The following is a 6,827-nucleotide window of genomic DNA, read 5'->3' as shown; positions in this document are numbered from 1 at the left end:
AGTCTTTCTTTTACATGTTGCAGTATTTTGATGTTGATGCTTGTTGAGTTTTTATCTTCTTGTAAATCACCGTTTAAGTGCACTACAAATCCTGCTAGGATTCAGTGGTTGCAGCCAAAGATGGGGCCTAATATATTAGGAAGTTGTGGTTTTGTTTTTGTTTTATTAGCTTAAAACTCTTACAGCCTTAGAAGAGATATTGCAGCCTTTTAGAATGGAGGAAAGAAACATAAAATTTTGAGATACTACTATATGATGGTGGCATGAGAAGGGAATGTGGAGAAAAGAGTGTGGATTTCCTCCAGAGTGCTGGATTTGGACCCTAAGGCTGCATCCACACTGCAGAAATAATCCAGTTTGGCATCACTTTAACTGTCATTACTCAGAGCTATAGAATCCTGGGAATTGTAGTTTAGCCTTCTCTGTCAGAAAGCTCTGATGTCAAAACAAACTGCAAATCCCAGGACTCCACAGCATTGAGCCATGGCAGTTAAAGTGATGTCAAACTGGATTATTTTTGCAATGTGGATGCAGCCTTAGAGTGCTGTATTCAGTCCCAGGAACTGGGGTTTCCCACCCTTGCTTTAAATACATATAAAGAAATATCTCAAAGCCTTCTGTCTAGTGCTCCCTTTTTAAACAATCAAATAATATTCAATAGTCAACCTGATGTCCTGTTGTGTTGGATACAAACTGAACACAATATGGCCATTTGGGGGATGGGAAGCAATTTAACAAATTCGGAGGATGCCAGATTATGAAAGGCTGCCGCAGAATCTGTCTAAATTGCTTTTGCTTTTGATGTAGTATGCATTAGCCATTTGGAAAGAGAGCCAACATGATGTAGTGGTTTGAATGTTGAACTATGACTCTGGAGACCAGAGTTCGAATCCCCACTCAGTCAGGGAAATCCACTGGATGACCTTGGGCAAGTCACAATCTCTCAGCCTCAGAGGAAGGCAAAGGCAAACCCCCTCTGAACAAATCTTGCCAAGAAAACCCCATGATAGGGTTGTCTTAGGGTGGCCATAAATCAGAAACTAGCACACAACAACAACCAGTTTTAAACAACACAATGGAAACTAAAGTGCTAATTTGCACAGTTTTGCTTTGGGTGGCATCACTCTCTGAAGGTCAGTTCATATGAATTAGATTGTAATAACAGGAAACATGGTGCAGATTTTGTACATGTCCAGCAGCAGGGCCTGGCAAATCACCATTTTATTTTATTTTAATTTTTGGTGGGGAGAATCATTTGCTTTTTCTGTCTGAAAGAGTCAAATGAACTATGGATATAATATGCAACCTCCTGGAAATCCAGTCACTCAACTTTCAGATTAAGCATAATGAATCTTTTAAAATGTGACAGGCACATGTATTCAAATTAAATTCTATTTGGAGAGGTAATGGACAACTCTAATTAAATACAAACATAAATCAGGCAGTCACCATGGAGATGGTCCATGTGATCTGTCTACAAGTTAAAACTCAAAAGTGGAAGCTCTAATTTGGCTGCACAAGAAGAAGGCAAAACAATAAGAGGAAGAAAGAATATGCATGGCCTGAAATCCTAAATTGGATTAAACCAGAAAGAGGATCTTGTGGAACTTAATTAAGAAAGTAGCTTCAAAAACAACAAGAGCAGAGGCAAAGAGGGAGCCAGAAGTATCAACTGCATGGGACAAATCACCATCATCCAGCTACAGTTTTTTATCTGTAATCTAAAGTGACAAGAGAAATGGACCTATCTCACAGGGGTCTTCTGTGGGTAAAAATAATCAAGATTGTAAACTTCCATGTACTTTCAGGGGAAACAAAATAGGACCAATTGGTGAAAGGGCTGTCTAGCAGTGCCTTTCAAAGCACAGGAATATACTCATATTCAGGCAGTACTTCACATTCAGAGTTCCTGGGGACACAACCTTCCCAGCCTCCCTATCTAGTGTTCTGTAAAGCCCTTCATGTATATTTCTAACGATTGCACCATTTAATTATTTCTGAAATTGCAACAGACAATCATGTGCTTGTTGTGCAATAAAATCCACACTGCCCCTATCAAATAATAAATGCAGGAAGCAACAACAAGGCAATAGCAGTCACAGCTGGTATGCCAAGCAACCTGCTCAACTCCCACTAGTATGATGGAAGACACAGTCGTATCACTAGGATTGAAGTAAGAGTGAGTTGTCAATATAGTCAACTGTCAGACAGTTGGTGCATGAATTTTTGGTATACAGAGAAAAGGGCAGCATTTGATCCTTGGGCAGAATAATGTCTTGGGTCAACCTGGCTTCTATTAGTGCATCATAGCATTGAACAAATTCATGTTTGTTTATTTTTTATATATATACTATATATACCCATGCATAAGTCTACAAATTTAGGTCAAAAGTTTGACCCAAAACCCTGAGAGGACGTATCCATGGGTCAGTGTAGGTACTGTACTTTAACTCTCATTTAAAAAAAAAAAAAAGAGGAACCATCCCCTGGTGAAAGGCAAGAGTGTCATCTGCCCTGGAATCACTGAACCCTCTCTATTCTCTCATCTATCCAGCCTTTAGTATGAGCACAAACAGTTATGTCTGCTGGACTTTTCTAAGTTCTTTGGCATTGTTTTCCTTTGCTTTGTCCTTTACAATCCATTGTTAGATGCTCCTGAGTTTACCCTCGATTTATCTACAGGTCATATCAAAATCCATAATTTTAGTCCCAAAACCTACCCTTGACTTATACATGAGGTTGACTTATTGTCAAGTACATATGGTAGTATATGTCCTTCATCATTTGGTAGCTCTTAACAGCCAGTCATTTCAATGGAAGATTAACAGAACTAGAACCAGGAAAACTTATTTGTTAGGCATTTGTCCTGCATGCCTTTTACTCGCTCAACTTAACTGATTTTTTTTTAAAAGAATCATTTTCTTTATTGATCAAACAAAAAATAATGTTGATTTAATGTTATGAGCTGCTCACTGCCTTTCATATCTCCCTGATTCAAGACTCTTGATATATCCATTGCTACTACTATCCAGAGTATTATTCTGATATGTATTCAATATCTGCTTTTACTCAGACCTACTAGGTCTAGAAAGGTAAATAGGTTGTTGTATAACCCCTGAAGGCTAGCTCCAGTATTAACAGCAAAGGGTTTTTGGAGATTTGGATTAAGTGTATACTCCAGATTATAACCAATAACCATACCAGAAATATCGCAACCCCCAATAAATTTCAAATGATGAGTAAAGTCCCTTCAGCAAAAAAAAAAGGGGGGGGTGAGGAAAAGAAGATGGAGATCATTAATAAAGCATTCTTGTGTTAGAGAATGCTCAGTTCTCTTGGGCAGATAACTATCAAATCTCAGCCTTCCCACTTAATGATCATGGATTAGTATAAAGCAAGATCCAAAATATGCCCTCAGGCTGTAATTCAAGCCATCCAGACTTGTTGTGGTGTCAAAAAAACCCCAGAGACCAGATATGCTTAAATAAAATCTATGAGTATTTGTTTGCTTTGGCGAAATGTAAGATTAAAGGATTCTGTAACACTGGGTTTTTGAAATATTCTGCTTTCTCTAGACCATTGCACACCAGGAAACTCTCCTTTGATTCACATCAGCTCATTACACCAATTATTTCTATGGCTTATCCACAGTAAACCAAAGGGCTTCTGCAGCTTTCCTCCCAAATAAAAGTGTGTATATCTGTATGATATACTATTAAAACCTGAACTGTTTGCAAGTTTTCACAGATTTCTATGACTGCTACAGAAGACTGATGAAAGAGCAGATGAACCAAAGTGTTCCCAATAAATAATGCACTGTTTGCTTTGCAGTTTTTAAAGAGTAAAATAACCAAGAGGAGAAGTGGGAAAATTGTAGTCCATCCTTTCTTTATATAGAGAGATAAAAGAAAACTATGTCTTTTGAAGTCTAAAAAAATTAGGGGTCTCCTTGGCATTAACTTCTGGTGCAGTTGTACTACAATAAGTCCATAAGACCTAGGCAAATGTATAGATGTGCAGTGACATGGTAAATGAAGTAGTACAGTAGGAGGACATAAAACATGAAGTTCCTAAGGTCTGCCATGTAGGGGAAATTAAATACTAACTGAGGTAGTAATACTGCAAGATAGTAGACATTCTTTTGACAAATATATTTATTGTTTGGTTTCATTTATAAGAGCCTCATGTAGCTTCAAACCAATGGTTTTGTCACCTGGGTGTAATTTCAGTGCTAAATGATCTCAGATGAAATACACTAGTTTCTCGAAGGCTCCAGAGTTTGCTGAAGAACACTTCTAAACAGATAGCATCATAAAGCTATCAAAGCGAAAACTGTAATAATATTGTACAGAAGCAGCAGTCAGAGTTGGGTTAAATATTATTGAGGTCCTGTTGTTACATATTTATCATCAGGTCTGGAGGAACATTTTGTTGAATTCACAAGTTATGTAGACTTATTTAATATTGTACTTCTGAGCCAATGCATCATCCAAGCCTCCTCTTTATTACATATTCAATCAATCAATCAATCTTTATTAATGCTTAAGCCAAAGGCCATTCGCATGATAAAATATAAAACCAATAACAGCAATTCAGAATTATAAAATATTCCATCAAATAACATCCAGATTTAATACATGATATACTTCCAGTCAATTAAATAAAACAACTTTAAAAGAAAAAAACCACTTCAAGGTTTGGGTAAGATCATCCACCTAAGAATCATTAAAAACATTTTTAAAAAACAAAAACAGCTTCAAAGTTTAGATAAAGTCATCCCCCTGACAATCAACTGCAATGTCTGCTATTACCCTTGCCTGAATTTTGTTTGCTGCTGAAGCAAATAATGAAACCTTATAAGTTACCTTAGAATCAATATCAGACAAGAGATAAAAAATCTTTTCAGAAATGGTATTAGACTGTAAATTGGACAGAATAGATCCCATAAATTTTGTTCTTGGACCAGTATATAGTGAGCAAGAGAACAAATAATGAGGCAAATCCTCGATTTCTGGGGCTCCACAAATACATAAACGGGAATCCTTAGGTGTATGTGAATATCTACCGTCAGTCATGGCTGAGGGCATTGTTTGAAAGCGAAGAGCTGTAAAAGCCTGTCTAAGCTTTAGAAATGTAAGATTCCCTAGATAAACAGCCATCTGATGGTCCAATTTATATAATCTAAACCAATTGGAAAATTTCGAATTATTAATAGCCACTCTATCCAGATGTACATCATGGTTAAAAATATATTCACGGAGCTTCTCTCTTGAATTCAAACTAGAAGAATTTTCAGTTAGAGCAGGATATAATTCAAGCAGCCTCTGGTGTCTTGAGCTCCAGACTTTACAGCTTGATAAATATTGAAAACACAACTTAGGAAAAACCTTAAGCGTAGAATCTTTAACAGATCTCCAATAATTAAGTAAAGTAAAGTGAATGCGAGCTCTAATGGAAGGGAGGCCAACCTCAGCCCGGACCAAGGCTGCAGGCGTGCCAGGTGGAAGTAGGAGCAATTTCCTGAGAAACATATTCTGGATGGCCTCCAGTTTGACCATTTGGGAATCATCCCAACCCCACACGGCAGCACCATAAAGAATCTGGGTTATAACTTTACTCTGATATATTTTGACAGTAAGTGCAACTAGATGACCCCCTGCCTGATTATAGAATCTAAGGATTGCTCCAATTGATCTCACAGCTACTGCTCTACTAGCTTCTATGTGGGGCTTCCAAGAGAGGTTTTCTGTGAAGTGAATGCCGAGATACTTAAATTCTCTGCATTGTTCAATCTGATGACCGTTAATAGAACAACGAAAATCAGAGTGTCTTTTCCCAAAAACCATTACCTTAGTTTTATTATAATTGATAACAAGCTTTTCCTTGGAACAAAATGCCTCTAGCTTGGAAAGTAACCTTCTCAGACCTATACGTGTAAGTGAAATTAAAACCATGTCATCAGCATATAACAAAATAGAAATCTTTTTTGATCCAAGTGTAGGTGGAAAAAATTCTGGGCCAGAAAGTGCTGGAATGATGTCATTCAAATATAGATTAAAAAGTGTTGGTGCCAACTCCTTTATTTGTAGGAATAGGATCAGTTAGTGAACCAGAGGTACCAACTCTTATCCTTGCTGTTGTATTGGTATAAAGTTCCTTAATCAAAAACAATAAGCGGTTATCTATATTAGTATTGGCCAGTTTATGCCATAACAAGTTTCTGTCAATTGAATCAAAAGCTGCTGCTAGATCAATAAAGGCAAAAAACAGATGTTTTGTAGGGCCTTCAATTCCTTTCTGGGCTAAATAATAAAGAGTCAAACAGTGGTCAATAGTACTCTGGCCTTCCCTGAATCCAGCTTGTTCAGGATAAATAATCTGGTTATTAAATTCCCAATCCTCCAGTCTATTTAATAGATATCTACTATATAGCTTAGAATCCACGTCCAGAAGGCTTATGGGCCGATAGTTATTAGGATCTTGCTTATCTCCCTTCTTATATATGGGGACAACTACGCTCTGTTTCCAGCTTACTGGAGTTATCCCAGTATTATTGATTTGGGTAAACACCTTAGCTAATATTGGAGCCCACCATTCAGAAAAGTTTTTATATATTTCTGGGGGCATCATATTTTCTCCTGGGGCTTTATTCAATGCCAGAGCTGCAATCAGCTTTTTTATCTCAGATTCTGAAACTGGGGGCCATTGAGGCAGATAGGTAGTCTTTAAATCAAAAAAAGAGTGACGCTCTGCATTTGTAGCTCCATAGAGTTTACTAAAATGGCTATACCATTGTTGTGATGTAATATGCCCAACAATAACCGGTC

At 37.4% G+C, this 6,827-nt stretch overlaps 1 protein-coding gene across 2 annotated transcripts in view; it reads right to left on the bottom strand.

Moving 5' to 3' along the window:
* Window positions 1-6,827, bottom strand: part of DLGAP2 (DLG associated protein 2) — a 587,254-nt gene that overhangs the window by 135,330 nt on the left and 445,097 nt on the right. The window lies entirely within an intron of this gene.

This window comes from Sceloporus undulatus, chromosome 1, assembly GCF_019175285.1.
Source record: "Sceloporus undulatus isolate JIND9_A2432 ecotype Alabama chromosome 1, SceUnd_v1.1, whole genome shotgun sequence".
NCBI lineage: Eukaryota > Metazoa > Chordata > Lepidosauria > Squamata > Phrynosomatidae > Sceloporus > Sceloporus undulatus.
Note: the sequence above shows the minus strand (reverse complement) of the source record. Positions and strands in the feature narration are given on the sequence as shown.